The 14,507-nt window shown below is 45.5% G+C and overlaps 1 protein-coding gene across 2 annotated transcripts in view; it reads left to right on the forward strand.

Moving 5' to 3' along the window:
* The window catches only part of SND1 (staphylococcal nuclease and tudor domain containing 1), a 499,108-nt gene that overhangs the window by 463,756 nt on the left and 20,845 nt on the right, over window positions 1–14,507 (forward strand). The gene's annotated exons all lie outside the window — the stretch shown is intronic.

Raw genomic sequence — 14,507 nt, forward strand, 5'->3', positions numbered from 1 at the left:
TATAATTTCCCCAGGTGTCAGCAGAATTGTTCTACTCACCGGTTAGTGAAAAGAGCCAGGTTCTGGAATTAGGTAGGACCGAGTTCAAATTCTGACTTCTCCACTCAACAAATTATCTTGGATAAGTTATTTACCTCTCTCAGCCTCCCTTTCCTTATAAGTAAAGTGGGACTAAAAATAACCACTTCAAAGGATGGTCATAAGGATTAACTCAAGCAACGTGCATGTCTGTGTATGTAATTCAGTATGTGGCACATAGCAGGTACTCAATAAATGTTAGCTCCCTTCTCTGTTCCATATAATAAAGAGCTACCAGTCTTTCGTTCAGATATGGAACTGGACAACTGCAGAGCCTTCTTGCCTGGAGGATCTATGAGCCACCCCCTGCCAAGCCTGGCTGTTAGAATATATGATCCAGGCAGTAGCTAAAAGGGTACAGCTGTAAAGTGGTAGGTTCTCAAAGCAGACCTTTGCCCCAGATACTGTATTCCAGGGTCCATACTTGGATCAGTAATAGAGGAAGAAAAGGCCTTGTTTCTCTGAGATTATCTTGCTTTTATGTTCTCTGAATCAAATATTCTTAAAAGCAAAGATGAAATGATAGATAAGGGACAATGATTGATATTGTCTTCCCTTTTCATTCAGTTCATTTGTCAAATATATATTGACCCTTTACTGTGTGTCAGGCACCATGCTAGGAGTTGGAACCATGAGATCAGTTGAACTATATTCTCTTCACTCAAGGAGATTACAGTCACAAGAGCTCATCACCAATCAGAGTACAGTGATATATGCTCTGATAGGATTGCACAGGATTCCCTCAGAGCATGCTGGAGATGGTATCCCACCCAAACTGGGATGCAGAAAAGAATTCCTGGAGGAAGTATTGCTTGAGCTGAATTTTTTTTTAAATGTTTTTATTGTAAAAACTTAACATTGGTACAAACATTCTTGACATGCAAACATTCCATACATGGTATGCAATGAATAGCTCACAATATCATAACATAGTTGTGTATTCATCACCATGATCATTTTTTAGAACATTTGCATCACTCCAGAAAAATAAATAAAAATGAAAAACTCATACATACCATACCCTTTAACCCCCCTCACTGACCACTAGTATTTCAGTCTATTCAATTTATTTCAACCTTTGTTGCCCCTTATTATTTAGTTTTTTCCATATTTTTTACTCATATGTCCTTACCCTAGATAAAAGGATCATCAGACACAGGTTTTCACAATCACACAGTCACATTGTAAATGTTCTATCTTCATACAGTCATCTTCAAGAAACAAGGCTACTGAACACAACTCTACATTTTCACATACTTCCCTTTAGCCACTCAAATACAGCATAAACTCAAAAGGGATATCTATAGAAAGCATAAGGATAACCTCCAGGATAACCTTTCAATTCTGCCTGAAATCTTTCAGCCATTGACACTTTATTTTTTCTCATTTCTCTCTTCCCCTTTTTGGTCAAGGAGGTTTTCTCAGTCCCTTGATGCTAAGACCCAGCTCATCCTAGGATTTCTGTCCCATGTTGCCAGGCAGATTTACGCTCTTGGGAGTCATGTCCACATAGGGGGAGAGGGCAGTGGGTGCATTTGCCATATCATCTTAAAAAAAGAGGCCACATCTGAGCAACAAAAGAGGTTCTCTGGGGGTGACTCATAGCCCTAATTTTAAGTAGGCTTAGCCTATCCTTTGCAGGAAAAAGTTTTGTTAGGGGCGAATCCCCAGATTGGGGGCCCAGCCTACTGATTTGGTTGTCCCCACTGCTTGTGAAAATATTAGAAATTCTCCAGATGGGGATGTTGATTCTTTCTCCTTTTCTCCCCATTCCCATAAGGAGATCCTGCAAATACTTCTTTATTCACTTCCATATCACTCTGAGCTTTATCGGGGCATCACACTAACCTGGACAAACCAACAAGATCGCATGCCCTATTCAAGATTCCCTGTACTTATGATGTTCAGTTAACTGACTATGCAAGTTAAATTAGGAATGCACTACCCAAAAAATAAATTTTGCACCAAATAAACATCTGTTGGACTGAACTTTTAAGGACAAGTAGGGATCAACCAAGCCAAAGGTAAAGGAAGGACATGCATTACAGAGAGGGATACAAGTTTATCAGTTAGGGATTGCAGTCAATTGTGAATAATGTAGAAAAGAAGCAGCAATTGCTTAAACAAGATTAAAATTTACTTCTCTGTCATAAAAGAAGTCCAGAGACGAGCAGTCCAAAACTGGTACAGTGACTCCTAGTGTCAACAGGGATCCAAACCTTTATCCTCCTGCTAAGCTATTCTTAGCACATGACTTACAATTTCAGGGTCCAAGAGGGCTGCTGGAGCCAATGCACATCTTTCTTCCATTCAGGAAGCCAAAAGAATGGAAGAAAATGCAAAGGCACATAGAGAGCAATGCTTTCCTAGACATCTCACCCAAAAATTTCTGCTAAATTTATGTGACCACAGAGATAGAAGACTGAGAGATGTAATCTTTTAGCTGACCACACTGTTATGTTGAATGAAAGGATATACCTGTTGCTGAGGAAAAAGAAAATGAATTTTGGGTGGTCTCAGCCCCAAATACCATTTGCAAAAGCACAGAGACATGAAACGTTAGTGTTTGGGGAGTACATAACTCAGTCTGGCCAGATCAAAGGGCCTATGCAGGGTAAGAGGGTAAGTGAGAAGGTCAGGGATATAATACTAAAGAAACAAATCCACACTTCCCTGTAGGTATTGAAAGCAATGGCTGGTTCAGTTCAGAGATGCAGTTGGCCTGTGCTGCTGCAGACAGCATCTGCCAAGCTCAAAGAAACTGAAGGACAGAGATTTAAAGTAACTTACCTACTATACTAATCTGTGTTGCTCTTCCAGTGGATATAGTCCCCCAAATCAGGAAGAAAATGTTGCAATAGGGGCAGGTGCATGGAGGTAGGATGAAGCAGAAAGCATTTTGCTGCCAGCCTTTTGTGCATGGAAAGGAGTTTAAACTCACACTAACTGACCAAGTCTGCTAAAAGCCTGAGCCTTCAGCCTTTTTCTCTTCTTTCTCACCTCTTTAATCTCTACTCTGCATTCTGATTCTCGTTCAGTATGGCCCATTGAAAAGCTACGACATATCCTTTCATTTCTTCCCATTCTTGCCTCCCACCCATCATGATTGTAACAAGATCCTCATCGTATCTTATTTGGGCCTTCTTTCTTTTCTTCCTTGCTGCCTTCCTAAGAATGTACAGAATGCACCCCCTTCTTCATATGTCCCTCATGTGTATCAAAAGAGGGTTGGATTCTGACTTGCTCTATCATTCCGTCCCTCAAGGTCAGCCTTCTCTAGTTTTCTGAGCCTCGTGCACCTCCTTTTGGCCTCTGTTCCCTCAGTGGTTTTCTCTTGTTCTAACATCTGCTTGCCCCTCCACTAACCTCAGCCTCCCCTCTTCTAAAATTCTGTCCCCTTTCCTTCTCCTATCCTTCCAGTTCTGCATTGTTTCTTAAGCATGACCAAAGTCATTCCATATACTAGAATGTGTCTGCCTTTGTCCCCACCCATGATGTCCCACTCATCCTTTAAGGCCCAGCCCCTCTCCTAAGAGTTTCCCAGCTCCCCAGTCTTCAGAGCTGGCTCTCTCCTTTGACCCCTTCTAGTACTTGCTGTCTGTACCTCTCTGTGGTAATGTGTTGTTCATGGCATTTTGTCACTAACTGACTTGAGGGGGGTTGTCATGTCTTCTCAACTAAATCTTAAGCTCCTTAAAGACGAGTGATTTTTTTTTCACCTTTTGAATCGACTGCAGTGCCAAATACAATGCTTCTCTACTTAGTAGCTGCCAGATTTTCTTGAATGGTCAATTACCATAAGTCTTAGGTCTCTTTACATATCCTTAATGATTTTTACACATTTCAGTGCCCTCAGCATTTGTCTTTCCATTTTGAAGATCCCTAATCATTTTTAGATGTTGTCATCTCTTTAATCAGTTCAACTGGGCATCCACATCCTTCTCTAGCCCTGCTGTATCTTTCAGAAGATACAATAATTCTCCCTTGCAGTGTACATTGTACTCTATTATAACTTTAACCTGCATTTTCTGCTGCTTGCCTGGCCTTGGAAGCTGTCTTTGTTAGGAAAACTCTGGACAGCAACCAGGAATCTAACCATGTGAACAGTGCTGCCCAGAAACAAAAGAGCCCTGCTAAGCGCAGGAGTCCAGGATCCTCCTCCATCAAGCAAGCGTTTCCAGCACTGCCTAGAGTCCAGCTACACAGTGAGGTTGGCAGTGAGTCTAAAAGAAACAGTTAAACAGCCTCATTCAGAGGACATAACGCATGAAAGTTAAGATACTGATAAGAGCGAGTTGATGTAGGACAGAACATGAGCACTAGGATGGAAGTATCTGCTAGGCAAGGCTTCCTGGAAGATGAAAGTGGTATGGAAATGTCCTTGCAAACCACTTCACACAGTTTGCATTCTGCACTCTTGGGCAGAAACTTCCTGAAAGAGATTGCCTTATTGTTACTTTGCTGGTAAGTAAACAAATCTCTACCTGATTGGACTCTGTGGCTCCCTTGGCTGTGCAAGGGCTGCTGCTTGTCTGGATTTTCCAGCTGTGATTCCGGAGGTTCATGGCATAAAGGACAGGCAGGACCACAGGACGTGGTTTTGTTTGCACACTCAGCAGGCAGATCAACTGGGCCGTAGCAGACATTCTTGAAGGGGAGTCACAGGATGAGGTTGGTGAGGTGGGTTTTTGAGCACCACCTAATACGCTTTCTATTTGAGACGATGGAAGATACTGAGCGTCTCTCCTAGCTCTTCTTTCTCCCTGTGTCTTCCCCAGGCAATCTCTGGGAGAAACTGCTTGAGAATAGGATGGGGCTAACCTTTCCCTCCTGTTTTGTTGCTCCTGACCTTTCCACTTGGCATTTTCCTGCCCACTAGCTCCAGACAGCAGCTTAGGAGCAGTGAGCAATTGAGAACACCTCCAAATAACATTAGAAGAAAACAGATTGCCTAAATAGTATTTACGCTGAGTGGCAGGGCAGTGACAAGAATCTCCAAAGCTTTTCTCCGAGGGCGTTGTGGAAGTCCATGGTGGCAGAAGCTGCATTGGCAGCGGTAGCAGTAGCCGACCTGTACTTATTAGAAGAACTTTGAAGTGGAAGCTAGACTCACACTAGGGTCAGGCCCACTACTCTGTCTCCATAGTCAAAAAGTTTCTCTTTGAAAGCCCAGTTGTGACTTCTGGGAAAATCTTAGCTGGTGATGCTGAGCATCTTCACTTCCTCCCTCTATTTCAGAACAGGCCTACCTTGGCAGAATGGTCCCCATGTAGAATAGAGAGTAGGTGTCGGTGGAATTCTGCCTCGCACAACAAAATCAGGGATACAGCAGGGTGAATGAGGCCTCCCTTGCCCTGTTTTGGGGGAACACAGGACAGCTACTCCCTGCTGGAGAACAGGGCAAAATCAGCCTGAAAAGATAGTAGGGCTGAGGAGCCACCTACTAGCTGCTGGGATCTTGTTAAGGTGAATTGTATTGGGGCCACTGCGTTGAAATGGGGAGGGAGAAATAATTGAAATTAATAGGATACTGACTCCTGTCAACAGGATGGGCAGAGAGTCACATTAGCAGCCAGCCCGCTGACCCATCCTACATAGATGGCATCCTCTTCTCTTTCTCCCTATCTGTGCCTTTGATCTTCCTCCGGTGACTTTGAAGACTTTCAGAAGCAGATCATAAGACCCAAGAGAGCATCAAGAGTATGTGTGATAGGTGGTGGGTAAAGAGAAAGAGGTGTGGTCCTAGTGGCAACAAGCCGAGCAGTCACAGTGTCCAGGGTGGCCATGCCCCTTGCGCCCAGCTTCTCCCTGGCCAAAGACGGCCCAGGACTGCTGCAGAATGAGAAGGATGAGTGTAGGGTGGGGCTGTGAGCTCTAGGTACAAGCCACAGCCCAGTACTAAGAGTCTGGGAAGATTTATTGCCCCTGGAGCTCTATTCTAAAAGTGTGAGAGATGCCATATTTAAATTTTCATTAGCATTAAAACAATCAGCAGGGAAGTCTAACTTCAACCCGCAGAAGAAGGCAGGCATTTAGGGTCTTTAACCAGGCTGATCCTGGCCTCTGGCACACTGCATTTATCCTAATTTCCTGTGTGCGGAAACCTTATAATGGGTGGCTTTTACCCACAGGCTTTTCTTTGTATTACTGAGAAGCCAGAGAAATCACAGGCCCTTCAGGTCACACCAGACAAGAGTCCTGGGTTTTTTTTTATTACAGGAGGGTGAACAAACAACAGCCCTCGCCCACTGGTGCTGGGAGAGCTCAAAGACCACAGTTTCAAGAGCTCAGCATCATCTCAAATGATACTTTATTTTCCTTGCTGTGTTATAATAGGTTTGAAACAGAGTTTGGGAACATGTGTCAGTCACAGGCAAGGTCCTCCAAAATGTTCATCTCTCTTCACTGAAACTAAGAGTAGCTGTTCAGTTGGGTGAGAGGGAAGGATGGGATGCTTTTTCTCTGTGGCCTGTCCAGAGGTGTAGATTAACAAGGCTGTTGCTAACTTGTGGCAATTCCTTTGCAAGAATTGCACCTAACCACTTGCTTGAAGGATTTAGCACTAGACTGAGTCTGGATTCAGACTTCTTGGCATCTCTTCCCTCACCCAGCCTCTGCTCAGTCTTGTTAGTTCATATCTTGTCCTCTGAGCTCTTCCCCTAGCTGTGCCATAATCTTTTGCTTTTCACTCTTTCCTTTCTGAGGGATTGATAACCAAGGGGTGGTAGATGTGTAGGAGATCAGAGAGAGGTATACACAACTGCTGCCTACACTCGTGCCTGAATAGACAGAGAAACCCATTCTGGTTCCAGTTTTACTCAGTACAGGTAAAGTCAAGTGCAAGACAGCCAGTTCTGCTCACAATATCTGGGCTGCCTCTGAATCATCATTGCTGGTTGCACCTACCAAAGTCAGTTCTACCCCTCTGGGGTCCTGTTGGCAGGCCTGCCATGGAGCAGCCCTTTCACCTTAGAGAGGTTCTCAGTATAGGCCTTCTGCAATCTCCTTGGTGCCACTGGATCTCTGGAAAAAGTTTCCTGTCCCAGGAACTCTCCTTCTCCTAGTGCACCGCTGGGAATCTGAGCTAGAACCTTTTACCTTTCATCATCTATTTATTGATGCCTACCATGGGGCATTAATATATACCCATTATAATACTGCGGTAGTGGTATGAACTAAATATGGAATGGTTTGAGTGAAATGCCACCTGTGTGGAGTTTTAATAGCTGGGTTGGGGGAGGAGTGTGTAGGCAAAGTGGTAAGAAAACACATTACAGCCAAAGGGAGTGGTGCGTGCCGAGACCTAGAACAGCGCTGCATATGTACGGGGCTGGAGGATGTTGGGCATGACTAGAGTACAATAATGAGGGCCAGAATGGTAAAAGTTGAGACCAGGAAACAACCGATTATGAAGCCCTTATACTTACTGTGCTGAGAAATTTGAACTTTAGAATTTCAGCAGCAGGATGAAGTGATCAGATACAGATTTTTTGGCAAGTTATGACATTTATTAATGTTTCTTGATGCTAGTCTATTAGTGTTTTTAAGTTGACTCTGTTCTCTTAATCTTCACAAAAGCACTTTGAGGTATGTGCCATTGTTAGGCCCATTTGACAAATGGGAAAACCTAGACACCAAGGGATTAAATAACCCACCTAAGGTCCTAGCTAGTAGTAGTAGAACAAGATTTGAGTCCAGCTGGTCTGGGTCCAGAGCCTGTATCCAGACCCTGTGCCGTGCTAACCACAACAGGCCATGCTATGCAGTATTGCAGAGGAGTCCATGAGAGAAAGTGCCAGTGAGGAGACTAGGTTAGGTCACTGAACTTGGGGAAGGGCAGCAAGGATCAAGAGGAGGAGGAGAATTCAGAAGATATTAAATGCAATCGGTATGACTTGGAGATTGATTGTGAATGTAAAGGAGTCAGAGATGATTCCTAAGCTTCTCATGCTACTCATCAGGATTAGAAATGGAGGTTTTGTAGCAAAGGTAATAGACTCAGGCTAAACTCCTTACATTTCACATTTATCTTGGGCAGTTGAATTCTGAAGAGAGGGCTTGACTCAAGGTGTAAGTTTTGGTGTTGGGTAATTCAGATGATGGTAAAATACAGAAGAGATTGCCTTAAAAATGGCACCCTGAGGACTAGTCATATTAAAGGGATATGTTGTTGGGGAGGAAGTCACAATTGAGACCAAGAAAGAGCAGGAAGAAGCCAAAATTGGTGATCACTGAGACTTAGAAAAAAAGAGTTTTGAAGAGGAAAGGGGGTCCTTAGCTTTATGAAATCATTTGAAAGGTCAAAAATGGTGAAATCTAAGGAGTAATTATTAAAATTGGCAATTAAGAAGTCTTTAGTGGTCTTTGAAATAGTAGTTACATTGGAGTAGTGACAGTGGTAACCCAGCTGCACTGGATTGAGAGTCGAGTAAGGGCAGAATACTCTTTGCATAAAGAGAAAGAGGTGGACGTGATGGGATGAGGTCAAAAGCAAGATTTTCTAAGATGGCCAAGATGTTTGTAGATGAAGACATAGACACTTTTGAAAAGGAAATTGGAATGGTCATGATAGAAAAGAAGCTATCTGATAGAGATAGGATCCAAAGGAAACTGAAGAAAACATGATCTAGAGCCAAGTCAATTTCTTTTTCTGCAAGATGAAAGTGAGAGAGGTAATTATGGATGCCAACATAAGTGCTTTTTAAAAGCAAAGGAAAGACCAGTGTGGGTCCCATAAAAACTCACAGTGGTCCAGGTAAAAAACTCTAAGGGTTGAGTTCAGCAAACAGTACACAGGGCAAGTCTGCCCCTTTCCCCAGAACAGACCTTGGGATCAGTTGTGCAGGTACAGGTGCCTGCACAGGGAAACTTACATTTGAACTTGACCCACTTGGACAAAGCTTGCTTCCATCCAGACCAGGTCAGAGATTTGAGAGCCTCATACAGTTACTCTATTAGTCAAACACACACCGAGTTCCTGTGACAAAAGAGGCCACTCATCTCCTCACTCCTAGTTCATTCCTAATAGGGCCTGGCCCAAGCCAAGGGTTGGGATAAAGAATGCTCTCTGGAGCCACCTGATGAAAAGCAATTTTCACTCCTCTTTTTGGCTGGGATTGCTTTCTTCCACGTCGGCCAGGGAGCATGAGGCAGAGTTGGGCCATCCAGGTGTGTCCAACTTTCAGAAGGAATTCCAAAGCCCTGCCTCAGGCTCAAGAATCCTTTGGGAAATGAAGCCAACAGTAGCGCCCTAGAAAGGGGTAGGGGCAGAACAAGGGCTCCCCAGTCCAGCCACATTCTTTTCACGAACCTCAGGAAAGAGAAGGTTACTCTCCCTCCAGCCTCCAACCCTAGCCCCCAGCCCCAGCCCTGGATTTTCCTGGAAAGATGAACAGTCTGCTTTCCTTTTTATCTGCACCAAAGGAACAGATTGCGTCAGTTTGTAAACTGTATTACTGCTTGCAAAGGCCTGGAGTCAGCAGGTTTGCATTTCCCGGCAGACTCCTGTGGCTGATCGCCTTGGCTGCTGCCTCTCTGCCTCAGGCAGGACCAGAAGCTCCCCATCATCCTACTCCTCTTCCCTGAGGTAGGGAGAAGGCATCCAAGGAGAGAAAGAAAGAAACCCTGAGCTTCTAGCAGAGCCATTCTGCTCACCATTAAAGACTTCCCTCTAGATGTTCAGGAGCTTCTTGGTCCCTCTTGTAACAGCCAACCAGGCCTGACTTCCAGGCATCCCTATGGCATTAGCTTGGGCCAGAGCACAGACATCAGGAAAGAGGTTTTTGGAGAGGCAATCAGCCACATGGGTCAGGCTTGAAAGAGTCACCTGGTCTGGAAGTGATAAGGGATTAGGTATGGAGGGACTGCTGGGGCCCCTGGAAGATTTGCACTGCTACCTGCCTCTGTGCTGCCACTCCCCATGGGAGATGATTATGAAACCCAGGTGACATTTCATAGGTGGTTCCTCTCTCTGGCTCTGGAAGCATTGCTTTATTAATTGCATTGTGTTAATGTTCATCATCTCTGAAAGAAGTGGTATGCTGTGTGGCTGGGAGTGAAGGCATGGGTTAACTATGTGAAGCTGCTACCACATTAAGGTGGAGTGTCTCTTCAAGTTCACAGCTTCAGCTGTGGCAGCAACATCAGCCCTCAGGCAGCATTAATGATGGTGGAAAACCCAGCTCTCCACACAGCCCCTCTGCGTGGTAGGAAAGGAGTCTCATTCCTCTCTGGCAGCTCTGGATAGCTACTCATATTCCTGGAGAAAGCTGTGGATGGGATAAGTGGATTGGGAAAATGCTGGAGTGCCTTGAGCCCAGCGTTTTTGTTCCATTCCCCTCTCTCCATTTCCCACCTTCTCCTCTCCGCAAGTACTCCCAACATGGCTTGAGAATTAGCACGTAAGGCCTCAGAGCCAGGGCTCCCCCATTTGCCCGTCTCTCCACATAACCCATTGCCTTTCTTCTCTCTCAGATCCTAGTCAGCAGTCTCCCATTCATCCTGGTTCCTATCCCCACCCCCAGTCTTATAAAACACAGAGTAAAGAAGAATTTTAGAAACTTGGTTGCGTTCTCTCATTTTACAGATGAAGAAACTGAGCCCAGAGAAAGATGTGCTGTTCCCAACTCTTAAGAGGCAGCGCTGGACCCTGGGTCTCAGTCCTAGTCCAGGACTTTATCTCTTTTGCTCAGTGCCTTCTCCCTGGCCACACTTCATTTCTGTCTTGTTCCCCAGTTCAAGGCTTCTTGCTGTGTTGGTTGCTGCTGGCTTCAGGAGTTGAAGCAGGAATATGGCCAGACACCAGATAGAAAAGATGGGAGACTTCTGCCTGTGAACCCTGTCATGGGGCCCTGAGTTTCACCTCCCCGGAGGTAGCCCTGGTTTCTCTTGCTCTGCCATCTGGAGGAACTTGCAGCCACCACCCCTGCTCTTGTACAGGAAGTCTTCCCTTGCAGATGCTCCAGGGCAGGGTGTCCAATGCTGCTGCTCTTTTCGACTTGAGAATCAGCCTCTCCTGCCTGAGGCGGCCCTCATCCCTTGAGGCAAGGCACATCCCCTGAAGCTGTTTTCCAGACATTCCACAGCCTCTGACCTGTGGGGCTGAGGCTCAGTAATTTCCATGCTGCCTCAGGCAGCACATTGCCTGTGCGTGGGGCAATGCCAGTACACTTAGGGATGGTAGTTTCTCTTCTCTATCCATTCCCCTACCCCCAACACACACACATACATTGCCAGTAAATGCCCCTGCATGGAATATCTCCTTCGGCTAACCTGAGTCATCACATAGAGCATGCAGCTCTCCTGTTGTACAGTTTTAAATTACTTTGCCAGCAGTACCCTGGCTGCCTTATTTAAGCCAGCCTTTCAGTGTGCAGCCTCCAATGCCCGACCCCTAACCCCTACCATGACCCAGAGAAGGCTTCTGGAAAAGGGATCAGTGTGCTGTGTTTTCAGCTTTGCCCCATACTCAGAGCCAGCAGAGTTAGAACAGACAGCTAAATGACCCACAGGGTAGCCTGGACCCTCTCTGTGGTCTGATGGATGAGTGCTTAAATCTCCCCAACACACACACACACACACACACAGGACATTATATTTTACAAAATGTTACAGAACCTGAAAGCTAACTGGCTAAGGAGGGACAGGGCAAGTTAAGAGAAAATAATAATATTTATAAAAACACTAGCCTTTGCCAGGCATTTACTTCTTTTCCTGCATACCCCCTCAGCGAACCCCAAGTATCTTGCCGGCCCTGCACCAGTCTCCAGGCAGAGAATGTCGGAAAAGAATTCTACCCCACTGCCTGCTTGATTGAAATAGTTGTTGTTTTAAGGAACTAGACAGAAGCCAGATAAGAGAAGAGGGACAGTTAGGGGGTGAGGACAGGGACCAAGCATGTTTCTAGAGAGCAGAATATTCATGTCACTGAGAAAAGAGCCATAGAGATTTAAAAAAAAAAAAGCATGATCACCTCCTTCTCACCCTCTTCTTTTGCTCCCAGTCATGGGGAGATGGAGGTTGCTTCACTTCTTTCTTTCCAACCCCCCTTCTCCCCTTCCTACTACCCATCCCTCACTCCCCCTCTCCCACCCTCTGCTCGAATGTGAGGCCACACAGCCCGGCTGGGTGGGCGCTGAAGTGTGAGTGTTGCCTAGGCATGGGGAGCTCTTCCTCAGTAATTAGGAGACATGCAAATTAACAACCTGTGCGGTTTGTATTAATTTGGTAAATAAGCCAGAACAATTTCATTAATGGCACATTAATGTGCTTGGGAGCAGAAGACACATCATACTGTGAGGCAGCAGGGCCACCAGACTGCCCAGCCCTCAGACAGACCAGGTCCAGTGTGTCCTGCTGCTGTTTCGCATGGCACAGCTGGCTGGGCAGCAGCTCCCCTCTGTGGTGGGAAAAGACCCCCATGCTGAGCGGAAAGTGATGTCTGTATGCGGGTGGGGGTAGGGACTGTCACACACATTAGCTTTTCCTGTCAACCTCTCCCCCTTGCCTTCCTCCCCACTCCTGTAGCTAGTGTGAGGACCCCAGGTGTAAGAAACCCAAAGCTTTGGGGGAGGTGGGAGGTGAGGGGGCTCATTAAACAGGGATTGGTCTTTCTGATGAGAGGACTCCAGCACGTGGCCCAGCCAGGCAGGGCTGCTGCTGAGAATATAACCATTGTGGAGGCATGGGGCCAGCCCCACGAGTCTGCTTTCAGTGGTGTTTGTTGAAAATAAGAGAAAACAGTTTTACATTACCTCCTTTAATAGGCAAACTCCTTCGGGTAGGAGTGGCCCCTCATTTTACAGTAAAGAAATCAGGCTAAGAGAGATCATGTGACTTACTCAGAAATTCATGGCGAGACCAGGATTTGAACCCAAGTCTGTGTGATTCCAAAATCCATGCTCTTTCTACCACATTGTGGCCTAGTCAGTATGCCCAGTTCTGGAAAAGAGTCAGAGTTTAGGACAGGCTTCATTCCTCATGGAGCTGACAGTCTAGTTGGAGAATAAAGACGTTTGGAAATGAAATAACTGGCCCTACATAATTGATGGAGGTGGTGATGATGAAACATGTAGGTACCAAGAACTCTTCTAAGTGCTCAACATATTTCTATTAGCTCATTTAATCCTGAAACAAATTCTTTAAGGTAGGTACTATTGCATTCCCAATTTTACAGAACAGTAAACAAAGGCACAGAGAAGTTAAGTGACTCACCAAAGTTCATGCAGGTAGTAGGCGAAGGGACCCAAATCTGAACTTAGGCAGTCTGACTCCAAAGTCGATGCTCGGAACCTCTCTGCAGTGCACCGCCCCCTGAATGTGCTGCATGTCAGTTGTTCAGAGGGTTCCCTGTGGGCCAAGGGTTAGGGATGCCTTCACAAAGAAGATAGACTGAAGCTGGGAAAGCTCTAACAGGGACTAGTCTAGCCCTGGTGTTCAGCGACCACAAAATCCAAACCCACTCTGCCAGCTTCAGGAACAGAGAGCAAGAGAGGCTGGAGGGCACAGTGAGGCGGCACTTTGGTCTCCTTCAGCACCTGAGGGTCAGGCCCGACCTTTGGGCATCTAGGCTGCTGGCTTCTATAAGCACAGGAACCACCAAGCTGGGGTGCTCCTCATCGTCTCCTCAGGAGGTACTCCTTTCGTCCAGAGCACTTCAACATGAACATTGAAGAGAGGGGGGATGAGGAGAAGAGCCACCAGCCACCTCTTATTGACGCTGCTCGCCTGCATGTGCATACATGTTCTGTGGAAGCCTGCTCCCAGCCATCAGTCGGCCAGCACCTGAACTCCCTATTACACATGTCATCGCAGGAGACCTCCTGAGGAAGCTGTTGAGTTCAGATCATTTTACTGAAATACTCCAAGATGGGGAGAGAGACAAGAAGCAATATTGGATAGCACTTTGCAATTTACACAACACTCCATGTATAGTAGCTCATCTCATGCTTGCAGAAGCCAGTTGGACAAGGAAAAATGGTTTCTTATTTATTTGACAGGAAAGGACCCCTCCTTTAACTCTTATCTTCAGTTTGAGGCAACTTATAGAAAGTAGCTATTTATATATGTTAATTAAGGAAAAATACCAGAGAAATTAGATTCTTAAAGTTGAACAGAGAAATAGAGCTTGTACAAACATGGGCCTACATAATGTTATAATTTAGTCACAAATTCCTAGTAGTCAATATAAAAGAGAAGCAGAGTTGGCTTTATTAAACTTGTTTTAAGAAAAACGCACTAGTTTCTTAGCAAAAACACTTTATCTTTGCCTCTATTGTAGAATTGAAACTTTTGCCTTGAGTTATGGCTATTTGAGTACATGTTTCTTATCTCCCCTTCCATATCATAAGCTCCTTGGCGCTCCAGGCATCTCTATCTCTGTGACCGCCATGGTGTTCATATTCAGCAGACACTAAGTTGAGAGCATTCCA

Source organism: Tamandua tetradactyla, chromosome 1 (genome assembly GCF_023851605.1).
Source record: "Tamandua tetradactyla isolate mTamTet1 chromosome 1, mTamTet1.pri, whole genome shotgun sequence".
In the NCBI taxonomy this organism is placed as follows: domain Eukaryota; kingdom Metazoa; phylum Chordata; class Mammalia; order Pilosa; family Myrmecophagidae; genus Tamandua; species Tamandua tetradactyla.